Source organism: Mauremys reevesii, linkage group 3 (genome assembly GCF_016161935.1).
Source record: "Mauremys reevesii isolate NIE-2019 linkage group 3, ASM1616193v1, whole genome shotgun sequence".
Lineage (NCBI taxonomy): Eukaryota > Metazoa > Chordata > Testudines > Geoemydidae > Mauremys > Mauremys reevesii.
This window is the reverse complement of record NC_052625.1, coordinates 118,215,773-118,228,174: the sequence shown is the minus strand read 5'-3', so window position 1 is coordinate 118,228,174 and position 12,402 is coordinate 118,215,773. Positions and strand designations below refer to the sequence as shown.

Genomic DNA, 12,402 nt, shown 5'->3' with positions numbered 1-12,402 from the left:
AAGAGAGGCCAGAGAAGAGATTATTCCAGCCATGGCTAGTGAGGGGAATGGTGCCCCAAATTTTCGGGTGCCCTACACAGCCACACATGCTGCATATGCCTAAGGACGGATCTGGTACTAGACTATATTTAACAATAGATCAACTATAGTACTTGCTGTGGTAGTGAATACTTCCCTATGCCATAGCATATATATGAATTGCTGCTCCCTGGAAGTGGACTCAAGCAATGTGGAAAAATAATCCATTGGGTTATACCCTCAGCTAGTAAAAATAAGTACAATATCATAAACTTCAGAAAATGAAGATAAGTATACCTGCTTAAAATGGGTATGGTGAAGATTAATAAGCTAAAGCTGAATAGTGGAAGGAAGGTGTAAAATATGAGATAAATAAGTATTATTTTGAGTGAATTTAGTGCTCGTGGAAATGCCAGACTGACAGCTGGAAACTCTGAAAAAATTCAGGCATTCTGCAGACCAGGTGTAGCATAGACAGAGGTAACAGAAACTTCCTTGGACTGTCCCATCAACGTGCCTCAGCACTGACTGGAAAGACCATTGACTGGGCGAAAAGACAAGATCAGTTTCCCTATCTAGGCTTTGGTCTGTCATCTGTGTCTATTAGTGCCCACCTGCTGGTGGCTTCCAGTTTGTGATATGAACACTGGATGGAGACCAATTCATTTCACATTTGCCAAAGGACTTGCATTAGATGTGTGTGCACCCAATTTTCCTATTTCAGAAAATACCTATAATTTATGGTACATTGTAAAAGGAAACTCCAGTTGTTCTCTCCATACATAGAACTGAATCCTAGCCAATTTGAGCACAGTACAATCTTGTTCAAGAGGATATTAAAAAAACACTCAAAGAATCAGTGGATTGGATAACTTGGGGAGCAAAAATGCATATCTGGGAGCATAACCATGGTTAAAATGAATTTCATACAGGTGTTGGAATATGGGTTGTACTGTACTTCACAGTTCTTAGAGGTTTAAATATCTCTAAAACTGTACAGTCACTATCAGCCATTCTCCTAGCTGGTGATCTGTGAGAAATAAACATTGCTGGACCATAAATGGATGTCCTTAAACCATTAAAGAAAAAAGACCATTGTCCTTTTTCCCCATTATTTCAGTTAAACCAACCAGGATTACACATTTTCACATTATGTTTGAAAGTATTGGTCCACAGACCAAGGATTCTTGTGGATGACAGAGGAGGGCCATTCACTGACCAAACACCAAGGGCCATCAGTAAGACACAGAGCACCTATTTCCCCTCATGAGGGGTGTAACAAGGCGGTGGGATACCCCACAGCCCCACTGAGGGACGAGCCTCTCCTAGCACCAACGTGGGCGGAGCCAGTGGGTCCTGTGCCCGCCCCCCTGAGGTCACGGCGCAGGACAGGAAGTAGAAAAGCCCCGCTGCAAAGCTCAGTTAAAAGCAAGCCGCCGGAGAGGCCAGATGCCTGTGGCCTAGCTCCGGGTTGGGGAACGCCGGCAGGCCGCGGCTGACCCAATGACTGGCCGGGCCAGCCGAGCCTACCCCTTGCTAGTTACCCGGAGGAACCAATGGTGCTGGAAACCGCCGAGGACACCAGCCAAACCCAGGTACCGTACGAGGGGGAGTCCGGAAGTAGCCCGGGGGCAGCTGACCCCGGCCTGGCCGAAGCTGACCCCGGCCTGGCCGCAGCAGGGCCAGAACCAATGTTAGTGTGTTGCGGTCAGGATCCCCACTGACGCAGCAGCGAGTCTTCTGCTGCTGCTAGGACCCCGGGCTGGGATGCAGTGGAGCAGGTGGGCCTGTGTCCCCCCTGCCACCCCACTCACGGGTGGCAGTCTCCCCCTCACACCAAATGCTCAGAAGCCTGAGATCCTGACTGTGTGTTTACCGGGGCTCCTATTGGACTATTGGCTCAGCCCCTGCCTAAGGCCTGAGCTCCTGACTGTGTGTTTACCGGCCAGCCCTGACCCAGCGCTTGAGTGCAGAGTGAACTAGTGCGAGGCGGTGGGATACCACACAGCCCCACTGAGGGACGAGCCTCGGCCGAGCCCCTCTACAAAGGGACTGATCCAAATGGTATCTTTCCATTGATTTCAGTGAGCTTTCAATCATGCCCTGGGTCAGCAGGAGGGAGGAAGCAGTCCATCATCTGTTGCATCCAGCTGTGTGGTCACATAGGGGGAGTTAGCATCACACAATCCCCAATAGCTATGGAATCTGTACACCAAATAAATGAAGCACTATAATCTCTACAGGATTTCAGTCCAAATTCAGCTTTGGCATTCTCTGTCGTATTTTGGAAAAAATGCTGGGTCCATAACCGCATAATGAAGGGGAAAAATTAAAAAAAAACTAATATGTCTTTCAAAATCAGTTTATAATTTAATCTGGGACCACAAACACTAAAATGCCTGAACACAGTCATATGATTATTGCATGGTGTCACTACAGGGCAGAGTAAGGTTTTTTGTCTGCCTTATTTGTGTATTTCCATATAATACCATGTTTGGATTTCTTTTAAGTGTAACGTCCTGGTTACATTGCTGTGTGCTGTGAGAATTACACCTTGTAATGTATTTGAACCTAAATTATTGATATGTGCTCTCATTCTTAAGTCCATGTCATGGAATTAACTCATGTGCATGGGAATATACTTCTAGTTCAAACCAGCTGCATTTCTGTAAGACAAATAAAGATGTTCAGGGAAACAAGAATTTGGATAATAAGAGGTGATCCAAGGGAGTAGGTTTTGAAGAAACAATCATTTTGCAAAAAAAATTAAAGTACAAGAATGCGGATTTGTAGTCATGTAGGTCCTAGGATATTAGAGAGACAAGTTGGGTAAGATAATATATTTTATTGGACCAACTTCTGCTGGTAAGAGGGACAAACTTTTAAATTTGAACAAAGCTTTTCTTTCTGTCTCTCTCACCAACAGAGGAAATTAATAATTCCATCTTCAGAGCAGGGTTTGACTAGTGTGCAGTAAATAAGTCCTGGAGCCACAGTTTGAACAATGAGAAATAAAAACAAAATATTATATAGCTGCTCGTTTAGGGAGCACCATCTACCTATATGCTGAAAGAGGCAGGAAAAATAGTATGTGATCATGTAATTAAAAAAACTATATCACAAGTAAGGAGTGCAGGCTCAGGCTAATAACAAATGGCTTCCAAGTCGCAGGAGCACCTTTACATGTATGCAAACATACAAGTGAGCAGTCATACTCAGTCAACAATCTGAATAAAGAAATTGTGCCAGATTCTCCACTGACATAAATCATTGTAGATCTGTTTAGTTCAATCTAATCCATTGAAACAACATGTACAATTGGCCAATTGGAAAAGATTACACAGGTTTTATTTCATCCACCGCCCAAATTCTATCAAATCATAAAACCAACTATATCCATTCAAGGGTAAACCACATGCGATGTACCTTTCAATCACGTTGCACTGTTCTGACTTGTCCTTCTCAGAAATCTATGCTATGCTTTAGCCTCATTTAATTTCATAAAAGAGCGATATTACAGGTTGATTTCATGCTGGTTGTTTCCTTTTGATATTAGTCACGGTAAAAGGCATTTTTGTTTGTTTTCCTCTAGCTTTTATTTTAGAAATGCCATATTTTACTGTCTTCTCTGACTTTTTCTGGAAAATCACTGGCAACTATGGGACAAAATGTGGTAGCTACATTTCCTGAGGATTATGAATCTAAAGAGCTTGTCGAGGCGTTCAGCATCTGAGTCTGGCTGTGTTGCCCACTGGTGAGAGTCTATGGCCATGTTGTCCACCAGCAAGAGTCTACGGCCATGTCATCTACCAGCAAGAGTCTACAGTGGGTGGGGAACCTGTGTCCTCCCTGCTCCAGCAAGTTCTAACCCCGACTACTGTGATTCGCTGCTTGGATATGCGGCCTGTGGTGACAGGGGCCACCAAGCCTTCTCCCTGGGTCATTTTCTACTGCATCCTCAGCCCCCTACAAAGTCACAAGAAGGGTCAACCTATTCACTCATGGGGTGGGACCGTGGGGGGGTGGTTCTTACTGTCAGTGATCTGGAGGCTTCTCTTTCACTCATGGGCCTCTGTTCCTAGTCTCCGTGGGGGCCTTCGGCAGCTCTGCAGTGAGGTCTGGTCCAGGCAGTGTCCCCTGTGGACTCTCTGCAGGAGCTACCAGCATAGGACTGCTTCTTTACGCTGTCTGCCTTGACTGAGCTGGGCCACTCCTGTTTGATTCTGCCTTCATTGTGTGCATGCCCAGCAGGTGTGGCTGGGTGAGGCTTTCTGGGTCCAGAACTGCTCAGTAGCCCTCAGTTCCCTAGTGTGCCTCAGAGTTCCCTTCATCCCCCTCAGCTCCCCAGTGTGCCACAGAGTGACTACTCACTTGTTGGAGGGACCAACCATCAAAGATACTAAGCTTTGTAACCAGTGTAGAAGTGACTAGCCATAGACCATTGGTAGTACCAACTGCCTGACTCAGACGAACTAGTGTAAATGCCCAGTGGCCAGGTGGCATTTGTACTTCATATACAGTCACCCCTAAACCCCTAATCTAGTGATGTATTTCTTTTGTAATGGTTATAAATATTAATAGTCCATGACTATAGGCACACAGTAATCCAAATAAATACTATTATTACTTCTTAATTATTACTATCATTATTATTATTTTTGTTATAGATATCAGCTAAGGGACATAACTTGCATTTTATTTTTTCTGCAAGTTGTGCATAAGATCTTTAGATCAAAAATTTCAAAAGTGGCCAATAAATTTGGATGCCTAACTTGAGAAACCTGAGGCCTGCTTTTTTGGTGAGGCTGAACACTTATATCTCCCATTAACCTTGGATAGAGTTGTGGGTACTCAGCACTTTCTGACAATCAGGCCCACGTGTTTCAAATTTGGGCACCCAATCAACAAGGCACCTGAAATCAGAGGTTGCCTATGATAACTTGAGCCTTAATTGACTCAGTCAAACAAGGGCATCACTAGGGCTCTGCAAAAAAAATCACACAAACCCTAAAACTATCCAGAATCAGTGTGCCTTCCATTTTCTATTAGCTTATGCAAATCTCACCCCATGTTCTGGAAAGGGTCTCAAGCCTGACCCCTTCTCCTCACATGCCTCTCTTCAGGTAACTCCCAGAAACCCTCTCCTCCAATCACTGGGAATTCTTAAAATGTTTCTTTGATCTCATTGAGGGCAGGGAGCATGGGGATTGGAGGACAGAGAAAGGAAGTGGTGTTGCTTCCACTTCATAAATGATGTATGAGGCACAGGGAGATTAAGGGCCAGATCCCCAGTGGTATTTAGGCTCACTCAGAAGTCTGGTGGCCATACCATAGGATGTTATGGGCTGGGGGACAACCAGAACTGTAGCAGGGATATACTGGAAGCCAAAAAAATAATTGGTAATATCCTGAGCACAAGCTAAAAGATTTCTTAGTGCTTCCTGCGCTCAAATTTACATATCAAATGTCAACTTCTGCTAAAGAAAGTTTGGATTTCCAAATGTGAAAACTTTACACAAGGTCTGTTTGCAAACTCAAAGTTTCCAAAAAAGATGTTTTTGGACTTACAATTATGATCCAAGGTCATAGGATGTAATTGCTGGTTTTTGATGAGAAACACATGATCAGGAATTTTTTCTGACAAGAACGGATTTGTTTTTTCTCTCCATCACAGATGAGTCTGAAAACAACAGAAAGAAAGAACAAAAGAAAAAAAAAGAAATTCTTGTCATTTCTTGTCAAAAGCTGATAAGCAGCAAAAGTTCAGAAGTAATAAAATAAAGTTTTGTTTTGAAATAGCTAGAAATGAAAAGAGGTGAGTCAGTAATATTGTGCAAAGGACATCAAGGACAATTATTGGAAATAACAAAAGAGAATCAGTACTAAGTACTGTAAAGTTAATGTCTTCTTAAGGTATTAACTATGGGGTTTCTACCAGTACTCACTGATATCTATTTGTGAATTGGGGATGTCAGTAATTAGCTGTTATCCAGTGTGCCATTAGAGGTCATGATCCTGCAAGCTTCTCACAGATAGAAACCTTTTACTTGTCGACAGAAATAACGTCGAGTACATGCACAAAATTGGACCCTAAATTTGGTCAGTTTCAGACCTTGTATATTACTGACTGTGGTGCATTGACCTAATGAAGAGATGATGCCTGCCCCACCTGGACACTTGGTATATTTGGACCCAGCAGTGAAAGAGACAGACACCAGAGGAGCTGATTTAAACACTGCTCTCTGCTGCGGTCACTTTATTGTAACAAACAGGAAGAAATTAAAGTGAGTCTGTGCTCTGAGTAGAGTTCTCAACCACTGAAAATGGCAGGACATCATTTTCCTCCACCCTAATTTAAAATACTTTCCCAATATATGTACATTATTGTGTACATGGCTAACATAAAATACCATTTAATCTAGCTAAAATTTGGGGGTGGACTAATGCACACTTTCAAATTGCCAGGGATTATCCTGCCCTGGAATAGCAACTCACTAGAAAAATAAGTTCAGGCACACAACAGGTTTTCACACTCTCATGTGTGATGGTGATGTGGTATTGTTCTGAACCACAGGAACAGTAAGTGGTAAGGAATCATCTGGATCTGGTACCAAATTTCCTTCCAAAAAGTCGCCAAAATTAGGGAGCTGTAACTGGAGGAGGTTCAGTCAGAGGAAGAGAAAATCCAATTGGAACATTCCCAGACTCTGGTACTTGTCAAGGCTGCAACTGGTCCATGTGTCATTTCCATAAAGAACTGTTGGATAGTTTAAGCATGAATGAAACTGGTCTGATGCATTTTACAAGTTCTCCAAGTACCCATTTCACTCCACAATCATTGTGGTGAGTCCACACTACATCTCCTACATGAAAACAACGACGACAAATCTCATAACAGTGATCAATTTGCATATCTTGGGATTTGGCTACTGGTAAACAAATTGATCACACAGAGCAGGGATGGCCAACCTGAGCCTGAGGAGTCAGAATTTACCAATATACATTGCCAAAGAGCCACAGTAATATGTAATTATTATATACGTGTGTGTATATATATCACATAATAATTATATAAATTGATAATGTATATTTATTATACATTTATAACATATAGTTAAAAATAATAACAACTTAGTGGGACTTCTGGCAATCTTTGCTTTCAGCAATTCCCTTGAAGTTTGTTTTGTGTTCAGTTGTGCTTACATGCAGCAGTTCTCTTAAGTGGCTGTCTGTCAAAATGGATTGATGCTTGGATTTCACATGCTTGAGTGTTGAGAAAACAGACTCACAAAGATAGGTCGAGGCAAACATTGAGATTAATTTTAGGGCTGCACCTCTGATGTTGGGGTATTTATCCTTTGGTACAGATTTCCAGAAAGTAAGGATCCCCTCTGGCTTCTGAACAGATTTCAATCTGTCATCTTCCAAAAGTTCTATTATTTCCATCTGGGATGTTGCTTCGTCAGTGACTAAAGGGGGCTTCAGACAATTGGCTTCAGCACTAAAAGGGTCAATCAGAAATCTGATTTGAGGTCTTTTCTGCTGCAAATCTTGGAATTTTTCCTCAAAACTGTCCTTAAGATCTTTAATCATGCTTGCATACCTAGTTGTGCTCCATTGTAGGGGTTCTGCTGTGTCTTCTTTTGATGTGGCTGGAAGTTGTGACATTGAGGGAAAGTGTGTCAGCTCTCCCTCAACCATTTGTCTGTGAAACAACTGCAGTTTGTTCATGAACACAAATACTCCTTGCACTAGATCAGACAGAAACTGGAATTTTCCTTGTAAGTCCGCATTTAGTTTATCCAAATGCCGCAGCATGTCTGCAAGAAATGCCAAATCTAGAACCCATCCAGGATCTGTAAGCTTGGGGTGTATTCTGTGCTTCTCTTCCACAAACAATTGTACTGGTTCCAAGAGCTTGAAAAAATGGGAAATAACTTTACCTCTCAAGAGCCATCGAACTGCACAGTGAAATGGCAAATCGGCAGGGCAGTCATCTTCATCCAGTTCTTCAATTAGATTTTGAAAATGTCTGTGATTGAGTGCATTTGAGAAAATGAATTTCACAATGTGCAAGACAGGTTTCATGACATGATCAAATTTTAGCTTTTTAGATATCAGTTGCTCCCGATAAATTATACAGTGTAATGTCCAAAATTCAGGAAAGCTCTCATCTGACTTACAAAGCCCTACTAAACCATTCGCAGATCCCCACATGGACAGAGTCTATTGGTTGCAATGGCGGTGAGCTTCTGTAAAGGCAAGTGGCTTTTCGCAACTACAAACATCAACGCCTCCTTTAGATCTCGTCCACGAGTTCTGTCCTTTAGCGACACGATCTCGAGGAGTTCTTCCCTTACAACACAGTCGTCAGACACAGTGTGGACAAATACCGATAATAAGGTTTATCCTGTGCATGGCACAACTCATCCCAAGTGATGCTCAAATACTCACACTGCTGAAGTTGTGAGTGCAGTTGCGATTCGATGTCACTGTTCAGGTCAAAGATTCTGAGTTATATTGTGTGGCATGAAAGCTGCAGGCCAGAAATTTTCTTCTGTAGATTCTCGTTCTCTGGTGACAGGATTGAAATCACATCAGTGAGGCACGTTTTTATAGGGTCTCCTTCAGAGTAGGGCTTTTTCACATGGGCTATGTGCCAGGTCACATAATAGGAGGCTAATGTTACAGTCTGCGATCAGTTGGCAAATCTGGTGAAGAACTGGGCTTGTACATCTGTTTGTTTTTTAAAAGTTTTCAGTTTTAAAGTGCGGAGTTCAGAACCTTGTGGTAATTCTTGATCCATGTGTGCATGGCTAGAAGTGAAATGATGCTGCAAGTTTGAAGATTTGAACTGAAAGACACATGTCTGGCAAAGATGACCTTGGCCTTACCATTACGTTTAATGAAAAAGTACTTATTCTCCCACTCCTGTTGGAAGCCTCGATTTTCATCTGTGTATTTTCTTTCTGTGTATTTCCTTCCATTGTTAGATGGTGTAAGAAAAATATTGATTACAAATTTCCACACCAGCTAGTAACTGTGTGCTTTATTCCCAGGAGACACTGGTGCCTGCCATGGGGTGCTGGACCCCTGGCTCTGTCCCAGGCCCCATCCTCACTCCACCCCTTTCCCCAAGTCCTCACCCCACCTCTTCCCATTCTGTCCCCTGAGCGAGCCATGTCTTCACTCCTCCTCCATCCCCATGAGCGTCCTGCACCTTGCAAAACAGCTGATTGTGGCAGGCAGAAGCACAGAGAGGGAGGAGGAGGAGGTGGCGCTGGGGGAGGGAGGGGTGAGGCTGTGCACCGCATCCTTGCTTCTCTCTCTGCCCCCCAAAGCCTCCTCAATGTCACGAAACAGCTGATCACAGCAAGTGGGAGACACTAGGGGAGGATGGGGAGCTGCACGCCAAGTCTTCACTCCTCCGCCCTTCCCCCCCCCCCCAGAGTCTCCTGAATGCCGCAAAACAGCTGATTGCAATGAGCAGGAGGCATGGGGAGGGAGGAGGAGGTGCTGATTGGGAGGCCCGCCAGCAGGCAGGAGGCTCTGGGGGAGGAAGGGGGGGCTGATAGGGCTTCTCATGGGTGCTGAGCACCCACCCTTTTCCCCCCAGAGTCGGCTCCTAGCAGGAGCCACATATCTTCTGAAGAGCCGCATGCGGCTCCAAAGCCACAGGATTGAGGGGGCCTGGGGCAAAGCAATTTCGGGGGCCCCTTCCAGAAAAAAAAGTTGCAATACTATAGAATACTATATTCTTGTGGGGGCCCCAGTGGGGCCCAGGGCCTGGGGCAAATTGCCCCACTTGCCCCTCCCTCTGGGCGGCCCTGCCCTGACACAGGGCATCACTTAATGTTTGCTTTGATGGCTGCCTTCGGGCAGCAACAAAGCGTGCTAGCCACTCTCCAAATCCCTGATGTTGCTGGTGGAACTAATATCATTCTGCTAACACTGATGGGGTAGGCGAGAACTGTTCCTGCATTTCAGCAGTATTTGTAGCTTATATGACATTTCTGGGCATTGTTGGGGACAATAGATCACGCATCAAACTGTATGTCTTTGGACCCATCACTGTCAACAAGGTTGAAACTCGTCTGTCTGGAATGGACAGGTTAAAATTTGCTCCAAATGTTTAAGGTACATCACCCAGGATTCACGGTTTTCATTGAATTCACCTACATTGCCAACAAAAATTGCCATTTCACTTCTCTTCTGTTGAACTTTGCATCCTCTTGGACATCTTCTATTCCATAGGGGAACTCCCCCCAGCACCTTTTTTCTCTGGAACCGCAGCTTTTTTCTGAAGATTGCACTTTTTTTTAACTGTATACTGTCTGGCTTAATCATCCTCTGCTGGCTGTGTGCTTACACTGCAAGCTGCAGAATCCCTCCTTTGGCTGTACTTGGGCTCCCTCTGCTGACTGTAGATGGTCAGTGCAGGCTACAAGCTGTGTTTCTAGCTTGCACAAGGCCAAGATGGCTGCTTCTCCCTTGCTACTCTATCTGCAGTAGCTCAAACAGCAAATGTAACTACTGCCTCCTGTGTTTTATTTTAATTTGCCTACTTGCCGTCTCCTGCTGGCTGGCCCCCTGCAGCAAAAGCAGCGGCCTGCCATCTTGTGTTTCCATGTGAACTTTTCTTTATTATTAATTATTATTATTTTGATATTATTTGCTTACTTTTTCTTCTTCTTGGTATGGCAATGGTAGCACCGGACATTTGTGGGATGGAAGATCCTCATTGCCGATGTAATATCCAGACTGAGAAATGAAGGCGATAGACAAAGGCGGAGCTGGTTTAAACAGTTATCTGCTGTGATGACTTTATTGTTCTAGTAACAAACAGGAACTTTATTGTTCTAGCAACAAACAGAAATGAGGCTCTACTCTGAGTACAGAGTTCCCAATCATTTAGAGAGTTAGGACATCACACATAGGTTCCTGAATTTGCAAACAGCCATCAGAGATGTCATGGGGCTGCTACTGTAGAAGCTGCTGAGGTCTCCTTCTGCACAGGAGGTAGAGAGCAACTTGCAGAGGGTCCCTTAACCATACAGACTCTAGGGATATGTCTAGACAGTAATGTAAACCCAGGGTTATTGGACTCAGACGACCATGGGTTAGAGAACCAAGAGCTTGAGCATTTACACTGATTGTCAACCCTAGGTTAAGAATTTTCTAACCTGTGCCCAAACCAGGGGCTCCAGCGTCCACACTGCAGTACTCAACCTGAGTCCATCCCAGACTTCCTGAAATGTGGCCACTCTAGCCCTTTGTTCGTGGTGCAATGGAGAACCTGACTGTCCACCCCGCATATTACGGGAAGCTTGAACAGCCCACCAACACATCTTGCTGAGCCATCATTTTGGTCTGTACCCTCTCACCTACCAAAGCCAGCAGCATGGAGGAGGCACCATTTGAAGACATTCTCTTGGTTGCACTTTCACTCCTGTTTCAGGAAACAGGTAGAGCTTCCGTGAGATGTTGGTGGACATTTTGGTGGCATTTTCTGATCCACTAAAGCAGAGGTTCTCAAACTGGGGATCGGGACCCCTCAGGGAGTCACGAGATTACTACATGGGGGGGTCCCGAGCTGTCTGCCTCCACCCCAAACCTCGCTTTGCCTCCAGCATTTATAATGGTGTTAAATATATAAACAAGTGTTTTTAATGTATAAGGGGGAGTCGCACTCAGAGGCTTGGTATGTGAAAGGGGTCACCAGTACAAAAGTCTGAGAACCCCTGCACTAAAGGCACCAGAGAGACCAGCAGGAGGGCACAGACATGGAAGATTCAAACCAGCTAATACTGCTCATGCCACTCAGTACTGCTGCTGAGGCCTGCTTAGGTAGACCAGTACTTCTGGAACAGGGCCACAAGTCCAGACCACATTGTCATGCAGACCTGGGAGGATCAGCAGTGGGCTCAGAACTTTTGCATGAAGAAAACATTTCTGGAGCTTTGTGAGCAGCTTGCTCTGACTCTCCAGTTTAAAGACACATGCATGAGGGTGGCTATGCCGATCCAGAAGTGGGTTTCTATAACCAGCTGGAAGCTGGCTACCCCTGACTAATATACATCAGTTGCCAACCAGTTTCATGTTGGAAAGTTGACTGTGGGTAAAGTGGTGGAGGTGGTGTCTGAGGCAATCAGGCACGTGGTTTACTCCAAGGTGGTGGACATAAAAGATATTTCTGAAGTAATGTCTGGCTTTAAGAGAATGGAGTTTCCAAACTGTGCCAGGGACATTGATGGGTCTTATGTGCCCATAGTTTGCCTTCCTCAAAGAGCACAGGAGTAGATAAACCACACAGGGTATGACTCCATTCTTATGCAGGCTCTCATGGACCAGAGAAGCCAATTTATGAACATCAGTGTGGGCTGC

General features: G+C 44.4%; 1 long non-coding RNA gene across 5 annotated transcripts in view; it reads right to left on the bottom strand.

The window, feature by feature from the left end:
* The window catches only part of LOC120401471, a 335,084-nt gene that overhangs the window by 183,223 nt on the left and 139,459 nt on the right, over positions 1-12,402 (bottom strand). For all 5 annotated transcript variants that reach the window (XR_005596465.1, XR_005596467.1, XR_005596468.1 and 2 more), the window contains exon 3: positions 5,587-5,698. This is a non-coding gene — a long non-coding RNA (uncharacterized LOC120401471). The remainder of the gene's footprint in view (positions 1-5,586; positions 5,699-12,402) is intronic.